This window comes from Primulina eburnea, chromosome 13, assembly GCF_022965805.1.
Source record: "Primulina eburnea isolate SZY01 chromosome 13, ASM2296580v1, whole genome shotgun sequence".
NCBI lineage: Eukaryota > Viridiplantae > Streptophyta > Magnoliopsida > Lamiales > Gesneriaceae > Primulina > Primulina eburnea.
This window is the reverse complement of record NC_133113.1, coordinates 13,744,680-13,758,996: the sequence shown is the minus strand read 5'-3', so window position 1 is coordinate 13,758,996 and position 14,317 is coordinate 13,744,680.

Here is a 14,317-nt window from a genome sequence, read left to right as displayed (position 1 = left end):
GATGCAATCTCCGAACCCTGTTGAGGCAGCCATACCAGTTAAGGCTGACAAGACTAATGATGTATGTCATCACTGCAAGAAGCCTGGACATTGGAGGCGTAATTGCAAAGAATATCTTGCCCAGAAGTGTTCTGGAAACGGTATGTTCTAAATTTAAGTAAACATTTTAATTAACTCTACTTCTTGGGTATTAGATACCAGTTGTGACTCACATCTCTGTAATGGGTTACAGGTGATGGGAAGAAGTAGGAAGCTTAAGGAAGGTGTGACCTTCTAGAGGATAGGCAATGGAGCAAGAGTTGCTGCCAAGACCTTAATAAATGTTTACTTATTGTTGAACAATAGTTTTAAGTTAATTAAGAGATGTTTTGTTTGTACCTTTTTGATGAAAAACATTATTTCCATTTCTATTGTGATAAAGATGGATATTCTTGTTTATTTAGCAAAGGTGTTTGCAACATTTACAAGAATGAATGTTTAATTGGTACTTGAAAACTTGAAAACGATCTCTATAACTTAAAATTAAAAGATATTCTACTAAATGTCCATTCAAAGGCACACACCATATGAGATATGGATGGGTAAGCCTCCCAAATATTCTTATCTTAGAATATGGGGAGCCCTGCTTATGTGAAGCAGGTAGTGGGAGATAAATTGGATAGTTGATCCACTTTATGTTACTTTGTGGAATATCCAAGGAATTAAGTTGGATATGATTTCTATCATCCCCAAGAAACAAAAGTGTTTGTTTCTAGGAATGCAACCTTTTTGGAAAAGGAATTTCTATTGGATAGAGAATGGGAGATGATAGAACTCGAAGAGGTTCGAGAGACACCCACAATTATAGAACCCACACCCGAAGAGCCAAGAGAGGAGATACAAGCTCCTAAAAGATCCGAGAAAGTCTCGAGACCACCTATGAGGTATGGTCAGCTTCTTGAAGAAGGCCATGATGAGCCTAACCATGGATGTGATCCATGGACCTTCAAGGAAGCGTTATCTGATGCCAATTCATCCAAGTGACTTGAAGAAATGGAATCTGAGTTGAATTCCATGCATTCGAACCAAGTGTAGGATCTTGTGGATCCACATGTGGGAACTGTTCCCACAGGGACTTGGGGAGGATGGGAAGGTGTTGACCGTCAAGACGCGATTGGTGGAAAAAGGATGTACTCAAAGACAAGGAGTTGACTTTGAGGAAACCTTTTCCCAGTCGCAATGTTCAAGTCCATAAGGATTTTGCTAGCCATAGCTGCATGGTATGACTATGAGATATGGCAGATGGATGTCAAGACAGCCTTTCTTAATGGGGATATTAAGAAAGTGATTTACATGTCTCAACCTGAAGGGTTTACATCTGTCGGAAGTGAGCATATGGTATGCAAACTTCAGAGATCTATTTATGGTCTAAAGCAGGCATCTAGGAGTTGGAACCTTAGATTCGCTGGTATAATCAAAGAGTTTGATTTACTAAGAATCCTGAGGAACCCTGTGTGTATAAGAAGGTCAGTGGGAGTGTTGTGACATTCCTGGTGCTTTATGTTGATGACATTCTACTCATTGGGAATGATGTAGGAATGTTGCAATCAACTAAGATATGGTTAGCGAGTAAGTTGTCGATGCAGGACTTGGGTGAAGCATTTTTGTATTGGGATACAGATCTATAGAGATAGATCGAAAAGATTGCTTGATCTCACCCAGTCCACATACATTGATACCATCGTGAAGCGGTTCTCGATGGATATGTCCATGAGAGGACATCTACCAATGTGTCATGGCGTGTCCCTATCCAAGTCTGTCTCTTGAGACAGATGCAGAGATAGTGGCGATGACACACATTCCGTATGCTTCGGCAATTGGTAGCATCATGTATGGGATGATATCTACACGTCTTGACGTGGCTTTCGCACTAAGTGTAGTGAGTAGATATCAATCGAACCCTGGTCTTCCACACTAGAAAGCTGTGAATGACATCCTCAAGTAGTTGAGAAGGACCAATAAAGTGTTCTTGGTCTATGGGGTGGAGAACTAAAATTGGAAGGCTATACCGACTCTAGCTTCCAAAGCGATATCGATGACTCGAAGTCAATCTCTGGTTTTGTATTCATGCTCAATGGTGCTGCAGTCTCTTGGAAGAGTTCCAAGCAAGACAATATTACGGATTCCAGCACAGAGGCCGAATACATTGCTGCATCAGATGCAGCAAAGGAGGCTGTTTGGATAAGGTATTTCGTCTAAGAGTTGGACGTCATTCCTAATGGAGTTGCTCCTATCCCGGTGTTGTGTGACAACACGGGAGCTTTAGCTCAAGCAAAGGAGCCAAGGTCTCATTAGAAATCCAAACTAGTATTGAAAAGGTACCACATCCTCGGGGAGATTGTGGAAAGAAGAGAAGTCTCTATTGACAAAGTCGGCTCCGCAGATTATGTTGTTGATCCACTAGCTAAGCCTTTACCTTGACCATTATTCGACAAGCATCGCGAATCAATGGGTTTTATGCATATGGGTAGTTGACTCTAGTGCAAGTGGGAGATTGTTAGAGTAGGTGCCCGTCGAGCCAAGTGTTGGCCGAGTGTTCACAATGAAACTCTATGTATAAGCAATCTTTATTTTAATAATATTTGAAATTATTATTATGGCACATCTTTATCTGTATACCCATGCTAGTTGCATAGATAAAGCCCTTGAATATACAAATAGTAGAAAGAATATGAGATGCTCATATGATGAGTATCATGAAACTCATATTTGTAATACTGTATATTCTAAACGGTTCCTAGTCGATTCAGCCGCCACTAAGAAGGATATAGGCCGCTCGAGTTAGAGACTAGTATCTGCGATGTGAGTACCATGTTTCATTGGTAGGGGACATTGTGATGTCCGAGCATGCAGATAGGTGCTCCTAGTAGAGTGCACTGAACAACCCTCCATTAAAGGACTTTCCAAGTGGTTCTCACTTATCGAGTGGAAACGTCCTAGTTTATGGTTGTACACCATTAGTCCTTATGACCCGGGACAACATTGAGACTCTATGTGCTAGCATTTCACTTTGACTTGTTTACCGACTCTTATGGGGTCATCAGGTGGCAAGGTTGGGTGTCATGTCGAAACATATAGGAGTCGATGCATTGTAGTCGGAGATTCACCGCTTACCTTCGGGTATGGATATCCTATGTGTTATCATGTGTATGTAGGTTGAAATCTCTTGCCAGAGTATGGTGGTAATTATGAAAGGGTTTCATAGATTACACCATCGATGCAACTACGACATGACACATAGTATCGATTCATTGACAACTCTCGATAAACCAATGGTTGTCGAATCGATCGGGATATATGAGTTGAAGGGACCGTACTGTACGCTAACCATAATTGAATGGTTCTTGCAGGCACTATCATTTGATACCTAGGGAATCATGTAAGCGATGCTGCTAGGCGTTTAACATGATTGGTTGGGTACTATCAGACTTGAGTTCTGACGTTCTTGTTATCAAGGTGTTGATAAGTAAGAATGGGGCAATTGGGGTATGCTCGCATAAGGACATTTTTAGTCCGAATCACATGGAGATGTGAACCCACGGCTAGTCGTATCAATGAACCATTGAGGGCCACACAAGTGCTAGCTTTCTAGATCCCGTTGAGAAGTAAAAATAGTTCAATGTGTTGAACGGCTTATAAAGGAGTTTATAAGCGTAAGGAAAATTAGAAGTATGACTTCTATAAAGGAGAAAATAGTTCAATGTGTTGAACGACTTATAAATGAGTTTATAAGTGTAAAGAAAAATAGAAGTATGACTTCTATGAGAGAAATGTAAATTTTGATTTATGGAAGTGTTCCTAAATTAAAATTTGGCCAAGTGAATAATGTAATTGAAAATTGTGATTTTCATAAACATTATTATGGACTAAATTAAATTAATTCAAGTGTTGAATTAATTAAACACTAGTGGACCTAGTAGAGTCCAAATAATTAAATTAATTTAAGTGTTGAATTAATTAAATAATATTGAGTCTTGAAGAGCTCAATTAAAATAATTATTTAACTAGTGGGACTTGAGTAAATTCAAGTAATGTTTAATTAGTCTCAAATGTGTTTGAGATAATTAAATTTAGTCCATGGTTTTTAATTTGATTAAAAAACATATAATATGCATGCATGGGAGGTGAAAGGTTGGGAGACTACTTTTTGAGTTTTCAAGGCATGGCATGCACCTTTTTGACTCTACTTTTTCCACTACCAAGACAAGTCTCCCTTCCCTCATTCTAGCACCTCCATGGCCGAAATTCTCCACCCTTTTCTCTCCAATTTTTCCTTCTCATTTTCTTCTTCAATTGTTGGAGAATAATACTCACTTATCAAAGATAAATCCTCATATTTTTCTAGTGCAAAATATGAGGGGATCTTCCTAGTTAGTGGTGGGCTTGATTTTTGAACAAGGAGTGTTCAAAGGAGGAAGCTTGTAGATTGTCTTGCCTTGAAGAGCTTTGTTGTTTGACAACAAAGTTGGAGCCATCATCAACCTCAAGAGGTTGATAGGTAACGATTTTCTTACACCCTATGTATGACAATGGTGTTTAAATGTATTTGCTACAACAAAATGATGGTGGCCGAAAATATTGCTCTAAAATTTGATTTTTTTTTAAAACTTCCGTTGCGCTTCCGGTCACCGTAACCGATCCCCTTTCATGACATTCATAGTGTGTTTGGAATTTTACCTATCAACCTCTTGAGGTTGATGATGGCTCCAACCAAGGTGTAAACACCTTAGCTCTTCAAAGGATGATAAATCTACAAGCTTCCTTTGAGCACTCCTTGCTCAACTATTAAGCCCACCACCAACTAGGTAGATCCCCTCATATTTTGCACTAGAAAAATATGAGGATTTTTCAAAGAGAAGTGCAAAATTTCCTCAACCAAAAATTGAAGAAAAATGGAGAGAAAACTTGGAGAGAAAGGTGTAAAATTTCGGCCATAGCATTGTGTATGAGGGGGAGGGAGACTTGTCTTGGTAGTGGAAAAAGTAGAAAGCACTTTTTGCATGCCATGCCATGAAAACTCAAAAAGTAGTCTCCCAACCTTTCACCTCCCATGCATGCATATTATATGGTTTTTAACAAATTAAAAACCATGGACTAAATTTAATTATCTCAAACATATTTGAGACTAATTAAACATTACTTGAATTTACCCAAGTCCCACTAGTTAAATAATTAATTTAAATTGAGCTCTACAAGACTCAATATAATTTAATTAATTCAACACTTGAATTAATTTAATTATTTGGACTCTACTAGGTCCACTAGTGTTTAATTAATTCAACACTTGAATTAATTTAATTTAGTCCATAATAATGTTTAAGAAAATCACAATTTTCAAATACATTATTCACTTGGCCAACTTTTAATTTAGGAACACTTCCATAAATCAAAATTTACATTTATCTCATAGAAGTCATACTTCTATTTTTCCTTACGTTTATAAACTCATTTATAAGCCGTTCAACACATTGAACTATTTTCTCCTTTATAGAAGTCATACTTCTAATTTTCCTTACACTTATAAACTCCTTTATAAGCCGTTCAACACATTGAACTATTTTACTTCTCAATGGGATCTAGAAAGCTAGTACTTGTGTGGCCCTCAATGGTTCACTTATACAACTAGCCGTGGGTTCACATCTCTATGTGATTCGGACTAAACATGTCCTTATATGAGCATATCCCAATTGCTCCATTCTTACTTATCAACTCCTTGATAACAAGAACGTCAGAACTCAAGTCTGATATTACCCAACCAATCATGTTAAACGCCTAGCAGCATCGCTTACATGATTCCCTAGGTATCAAATGACAGTGCCTGCAAGAACCATTCAATTATGGTTAGCGTACAGTACGGTCCCTTCAACTCATATATCCCGACCGATTCGACAACCATTGGAATATCGAGAGTTGTCAATGAATCAATACTATGTATCATGTCGTAGTTGCATCGATGGTGTAATCTATGAAACCCCTTTCATAATTACAACCATACTCTGGCCAGAGATTTCAACCTACATACACATGATAACACATAGGATATCCATACCCGAAGGTAAGCGGTGAATCCCCGACTACAATGCATCGACTCCTATATGTTTCGACATGACACCCAACCTTGCCACTTGATGACCCCATAAGAGTCGGTAAACAAGTCAAAGTGAAATGCTAGCACATAGAGTCTCAATGTTGTCCCGGGTCATAAGGACTAATGGTGTACAACCATAAACTAGGACGTTTCCACTCGATAAGTGAGAACCACTTGGAAATTCCTTTAAGGAGGGTTGTTCAGTGCACTCTACCAGGAGCACCTATCTGCATGCTCGGACATCACAATGTCCCCTACCAATGAAACATGGTACTCACATCGCAGATACTAGTCTCTAACTCGAGCGGCCTATATCCTTCTTAGTGGCGACTTAATCGACTAGGAACCGTTTAGAATATACAGTATTACAAATATCAGTTTCATGATACTCAGCATATGAGCATCTCATATTCTTTCTACTATTTGTATATTCAAGGGCTTAATCTATGCAACTAGCATGGGTATACAGATAAAGATGTGCCAAAATAATAATTTCAAATATTACTAAAATAAAGACTGCTTATACATAGATTTTCATTGTGAACACTCGGCCAACACTTGGCTCGATGGGCACCTACTCTAACACAGAGGACTAGGATGTGTTCTGATGCAGCGGGGACATGTGATTGCATATGCCTCGAGACAGTTTAAGCCACACGAGACTCGTTACCCAATTCATGACCTTGAATTGGCGGCCATTGTATTTGCACTGAAGGTATGGCGACACTATCTCTACGGCGACAAGTTTGAAATCTACTCTGACCACAAGAGCTTGAAGTATCTGTTTTCTCAGTCAAAGTTGAATATGAGACAACGAAGATGGATCGATTTATTAAAGGACTTTGATTGTGAGATCAAGTATTATCCAGGAAAGTCAAATGCAGCAGCAGATGCCTTGAGTCTAAAGGTATGTTATTTATCCTTATCGACGATAGGTGTTTCAAATTTGATTGAAGATTGCTGTTTGTCTGGATTATCATTTGATGCAGATAGTAGACCATTGCGACTTGATACGATTCAAGTGGAACCCGATTTGATTGTTCGCATTAAAAAAGCACAGAAAAATGATTCGAATGTGCAGAAGTCGATTGAGATGGTCAGATCAGGACATCATTCAGAGTATCAGGTACATGATCATGTTTTGTTTGTGAATACCCTTCTTGTAGTGCCATATGTTTCAGATTTGAAACAACAGATATTGTCAGAAGCGCACTGTAGTCGGTTCAATATTCATCCTGGTGGCAGAAAGATGTACAATGACCTAGAGACACAGTTATGTGGAAAAAGATGAAATCAGACATTGCAGGGTTTGTGCCTAAGTGTTTGAACTGCCAACAGGTGAAAGCTGAGAGAAAGAGACCCGGAGGTTTACTTCAGAGTTTATCTATTCCAGAATGGAAATGAGATCACATTTCCATGGATTTTGTTACGAAGTTACCACGATCATCCTGGGGCTGTGATCTGATTTGGGTCGTAATTGACAGACAGACCAAATCAGCATGCTTTATTCCATACAGAATGACGTATCGACATGATCAGATGGCAGAAATATACGTCAGAGAGATAGTAAGATTACATGGTGTGCCGAAGTCTAACGTATCAGATCGTGATCCCCGATTCACTTCACATTTCTGGCACTGTTTACAGTAGGCTTTAGGTACGACATTGTACCTGAGTACTGCATACCATCCCCAGATCGACGGACAGTCAGAGCGGGCTATCCAGACATTAGAGGATATGCTAAGGGATGTAGTGCTAGATTTTGGCACTAGTTGGCAAGATTCACTACCTCTTTGTGAATTCTCTATTAGAGTAGGTTCACGTCGAGCCAAGTGTTGGCCGAGTGTTCACAATGAAACTCTATGTATAAGCATTCTTTATTTTAATAATATTTGAAATTATTATTTTGGCACATCTTTATCTGTATACCCATGCTAGTTGCATAGATAAAGCCCTTGAATATACAAATAATAGAAAGAATATGAGATGCTCATATGATGAGTATCATGAAACTAATATTTGGAATATTTTATATTCTAAACAGTTACTAGTCGATTCAGCCGCCTCTAAGAAGGATATAGGCCGCTCGAGTTTGAGACTAGTATCTGTGTGGGGACCCGGGCTCTAATTCTTTTTCTTGGGATTAAATGGATTGTTATTAAAAACGTGGGTCAATTTTTCGCTTTTTACCTTAGATCTAATGTAAACCAACGAGCATGAGTTCTTTATTTAAATACAACATACAAACATCAAATACATGTATTATTCTGTATGTTCTCCCTAACCAGTAATAAAAGACAGTACATAACCAAAAGACAACTACTGGTCCATCTGCTAGGCCCGAGATCTCCACGCTAACACGATCATCTCTGTCTCGACCCAGATCCTGCCCCACCTGTTGTTATGCACACATACAGACATCACAACAGCCGGAAAACCGGTGAGAACAAATCCCAGTATAAACATGTATACATGCAAGAAAACAATCTAAAACATGAAACATGCTGATATGAATGTCATTCATATATAATCATGAAATGCGAGCCTAATCATGTCTAGATGCGACTCGACTAAAACTCTAGGGATCCCGGTGTGAATAAGACGGTCTGTCACCTACCCTCCCAATCGGGGTGACGGTACGTCTTATTCCTAGACTTCGGCCTGATCTGTATCCACGTCTACTAAGGGGCGGTGATCTTCCCCTAAGCTGGGATAGAACCGAACATCTAGAAGTCTGCCTGATCTCCAGACTGTCCTATCTTAATGCATGATTACAAAATCTGTAAACAAGCATAATCATCTAATGCAATGTAACATGATCTGTAAACAAAGCATAATAAGAATTGAATACAATTTCTAATAAACATCTAATGCAATGTAACATGATCTGTAAACAAAGCATAGTGAGATTTGCATACAAGATCTATAAACAAATCTATAATAATAATACCTATATCAAGATATAAACAATAAAACTCGTATGTGATTTTGGGTTGGGAAACTCAAATGTGATCTCATTTGAGTCGTGATTCCCCAAAACAAAGCATGTAGTATACCTTTTGTCGTAGAATTGCTGTTACAGTCGAGAAGATGAATCTGTAATAGGAATGATTCTTAACACTTCTAAGAAATGGTTCTAATGCTTTCAAATCTAACGAAACCTCGCCCCTATTTATAGACAATGATCGGAAGATCCGATCCACTTCGGACGATCCGATCTGACACACTTCGGACGCTCCGAACGCACTTCGGACGTTCCGAATCCTGCATGTCTTCCACGTTGTCAGCCAACTGTCTCGGATGATCCGAACTATGATCGGTCGATCCGAACTATTGCATGCCATCCATGTGTCCAGCCACCTGGCTCGGACGCTCCGAACTTCGAACGGACGATCCGAACGCATCGTACGATCCGATCCTGGTTCGGTCCTTCCGGTCTCACCGAAATATAAATACTCCAATATTCTCGATACCGGTCAATCTAATTCTCAATAGATATCAACACTATCATATTCTCAATCATAATCCAATACAATACTTCTGTCCCAACAAGTCATAATCATAATGAAAGTCATAGGAAATACATATGATATCATTTCTTATTTCTTATGGTTATGTACAATCGTTGTTCCGGGCATTACATTTCTCCCCCTCTAAGATAGAAGTTCGTCCTCGAACTGAAGTAACCATGCAAAGTATCTAAAACAGTTTGATAATCTAAAGCTGAATACATACTCATATCATATAAATAACTCGGGGTGTTTCTGCCTCATGTTTGCTTCTGTTTCCCACGTCGCTTCCTCAATGCCATGTCGACTCCACTGAACTTTCACAAGTGGAATGGTCTTCCTTCTGAGCTGTTTGTCCTTTCGATCAAGAATCTGTATTGGTTGTTCTATATAGCTCAAGGTTTGATCAAGTTCAGCTTCGTTCGGTTGAATGACATGAGAAACATCTGGCATATATCTTCGTAACATGGATACATGAAATACGTCATGTATTCCGGATAAAGAAGGAGGAAGAGCAAGTCGATAAGCTCGATCGCCAATCTTTTCAAGAATTTCGTAAGGACCAATGTATCGAGGAGAGAGTTTTCCGCGTTTGCCAAATCGAACAACGCCTCTGAATGGAGAAATCTTTAAAAACACTCTATCTCCTGCCTCAAATATTAACGGTCTACGTCTGATATTGGCGTACTTTGCTTGTCGATCTTGTGCTGTCTTCATTCGTTTCTGAATGATCTTTACCTTCTCAGTCATGTCACGAATCATGTCTGGCCCAAGTTCCGGTATTTCTGAAACGTCGTCCCAATATAGTGGAGATCTGCACTTCTTGCCATACAAAGCTTCAAACGGTGCCATCTCAATGCTCGTGTGATAGCTGTTATTATAAGAGAATTCGCAAAGAGGTAGGGAATCTTGCCAACCAATGCCAAAATCTAGCACTATGGCTCTTAACATATCCTCTAATGTCTGGATAGTCCGCTCTGACTGTCCGTCTGTCTGAGGATGATAAGCAGTACTCAGGTGTAATGTCGTACCTAAGGCCTGCTGTAAACTGTGCCAGAAGTGAGAAGTGAATCGTGGATCACGATCTGATACAATGGACTTCGGCACTCCATGCAATCTGACTACCTCGCGAATATAAATCTCCGCCATCTGATCCTGTCTAAACGTCATTCTGTATGGGATGAAACATGCGGATTTGGTCAGTCTGTCAATAATGACCCAAATCGCATCACAGCCTTTGGATGATCGTGGTAACTTCGTCACAAAATCCATGGAAATGTGATCCCATTTCCATTCTGGAATGGCTAGACTCTGAAGTAATCCACCAGGCTTCTTCCTCTCAGCTTTCACCTGTTGGCAGTTCAAACACTTAGACACAAATTCGGCAATGTCTGACTTCATTGGCTTCCACCAGAACTGTGTCTTCAAGTCATTGTACATTTTCCTGCCACCAGGATGAATGCTGAACCGACTACAATGTGCCTCTGTCAGAATCTGCTGTCTCAAATCTGCAACATCTGGCACAACTAGACGGTTATTCACGTACAATACATGATCTCGTACCTGATATTCTGAGACATGCCCTGATCTGACCATTTGGATTGATCTTTGCACATTCTGATCAGTTCTTTGTGCTTCCTTGATCCTCATAATCAAATTGGGCTCAACTTGGATCGTAAAAAGTCGTAGTGGCTTACTATCTGTATCAAATTCTAATCCAGCTGTACAGCAATTTTCAACTAACTTGTTAACACCTATCGTCGATAAGGACAATGAACATACCTTACGACTCAAGGCATCTGCTGCTGCATTTGACTTCCCTGGATAATATTTGATTTCACAGTCAAAGTCTTTCAAAAGATCTAGCCATCTACGCTGCCTCATATTCAGTTCTGATTGAGAAAATAGGTACTTTAGGCTCTTGTGATCGGAAAAGATCTCAAATTTCTCGCCGTAAAGATAATGACGCCAAATCTTTAATGCAAATACGATAGCCGCCAATTCCAGATCGTGAATGGGGTATCGGATCTCGTGTGGCTTCAATTGTCTCGAGGCGTATGCGATCACATGGCCTCGCTGCATAAGAACACATCCCAAACCTCTATGAGAAGCATCACAATATACAACGAAATCACCCGTACCTGAAGGTATCGTCAGTACTGGAGCACTAGTCAGCCTTTTCTTCAATTCAACAAAGCTAGACTCACACTCCTCTGACCAAACAAATGGTGCATTCTTTTGCGTCAATTGAGTTATCGGCTTGGCAATACTGGAGAAATCTTTGATAAATCTTCTGTAGTATCCGGCTAAGCCCATGAAACTGCGTATTTCTGGTACAGAAGTCGGTCTCGACCAACTGATCACAGCTTCCACTTTACTCGGATCAACAGAAATACCATCTCCAGAAATGATATGTCCTAAGAATATAACTCGATTCAACCAAAACTCACACTTTGATAATTTAGCATACAGTCGTTCGTTCCTCAACGTCTGCAAAACAATTCTGAGATGCTCTGCATGCTCATTTCTATTCTTCGAATACACCAAAATATCATCAATGAAGACAATCACAAATTCATCTAGATATCTCTGAAACACTTGGTTCATCAAGCCCATGAATACCGCAGGAGCATTTGTCAAACCAAAAGGCATAACAATAAATTCGTAATGCCCATACCTGGTTCGAAATGCTGTCTTCGGTATGTCTACATCTCGAACTCTGAGCTGATGATACCCAGAACGCAAATCAATCTTCGAATAGACAGAAGATCCTTGCAACTGATCAAACAGATCATCAATCCTAGGCAAAGGATATTTATTCTTTATCGTCGCCTTATTCAGTTGCCTGTAATCGATACACAGCCGCATCGATCCGTCTTTCTTCCGCACAAACAGCACCGGAGCGCCCCAAGGAGATACACTAGGTCTGATATATCCCTTGGTTAGAAGATCTTCCAATTGTGCCTTCAGTTCTTTCAATTCGACGGGTGCCATCCTATATGGAGCTCTTGAAATAGGAACGGTACCTGGTACAAGATCAATACTAAAATCTACCTCTCGAACTGCAGGTAATCCTGGGATCTCATCTGGAAAGATATCTGCGAATTCTCGCACTACTGGTATATCCGCCAATGCCGGGCTCGACTTCTGCATGTCTACGGCATAAACAAAGAAACCATCTGCCCCTTTTTGCAACAATCTGTTCATAGTCAGAGCCGAAATCAAGGGAATCCGAGATCTGGAACCCTTCCCGTAGAATTTCCACTCGTCTGTCATCTCAGGTCTGAATCTGACAATCTTGTGGAAACAATCCACGGTGGCTCTATACTTAGTTAGCATATCAATACCAACTATACAATCAAAGTCAGCTAAACCCAATACTATACAATCTAGGTCAAGCTCATGCCCTTCAAACTGTAAAATGCAGTGTCTAACAGTAGTTACAGATATCAATCCACTCCCTAATGGGGAAGTAATAGATACAACATCCACTAGAGACTCAACAGGCAGTGAATGCAATAATGCAAATCGTTCCGAAATGAAGGTGTGTGATGCACCGGTATCTATCAAAATATATGCAGGGTAACCATAAAGAGAGCAGTTACCTGCGATCACATCATCAGGTGCATCTTGTGCTTGCTCCTCGGTCAAAGCAAACACTTGGGCTTGTTGCCTCGGAGGTTGACTCACCGTCTGACTACCTCGGCCTCTGGGTGGAGTCTGTGCTGGTGGAGGCTGAAAGGAATGAACCGATGACGCCTGCCTTTCCATCTGAGGTACTGAACCGGATGCTCTTCCACTCTGGAATTGCTGTGCACCTCTCTGTGGACAGACTTTGGCAAAATGCCCCGGTTGCCTGCAATAGTTGCATCTCCCCGTCACCCCTTGACACTGTTCAGTCGCATGCTTTCCTCCACAATTACTGCAATACCCACCGATAAACCTTGAACTTTGATCAAAACCACTCTGTTTTGATCCGCTGGAGCTGGACGAGCTGCTCCCTGGTCTTTTAAATTGTTTCCCCTTTGCCTTCAGCTGTTCTTTGCGTCCACTGCTACTACCACCACTTTCGAATCGAGGAGGAGGAACTTGGGATGGAGGTAGTGGCGGTCTTGGACTTGGTGTAACATAAGGAGCACTCCGCTGCCTCAACAATCCTGCTTCTGCACCCTTGGCTCGATTCAATGCATCCGAGAAATTATCGGGTCTCCCCGTATTTACTAACGTAAAGATGTCAGGATTTAGGCCATTGATAAATTGATCCGCCATGGCCTCGTCATTTCCTGAAACATGGGGTGCAAAACGAAGCAGAGAAGAGAATTTGGCAACGTACTCCTCAATGTTCAGTGCTCCTTGCCTCAGATTGGCAAATTCTGCACCTTTATCCTTGCGATAGGAGATGGGAAAGAACCGCTGATAGAATTCCGTCTTGAACACCTTCCAAGAAATTTCGGTACCACGTTGCTCTAGTGCTCTCTTGATATTCAACCACCAGTTCTTGGCTACATCCTGGAGTTGATGGCCAATAAGCTTTATTCTTTTCTCGTCACTGTACTCCAAGGAGTCGAATAACATCTCAATGTCTTCCAGCCAGCTTTCACAATCCACGGCCAGTTCTGTACCTTTCAAGGTTGGCGGTCGAAAGGATTGGAATCGCTTTAGCAATGTCTCCATAGGGGTC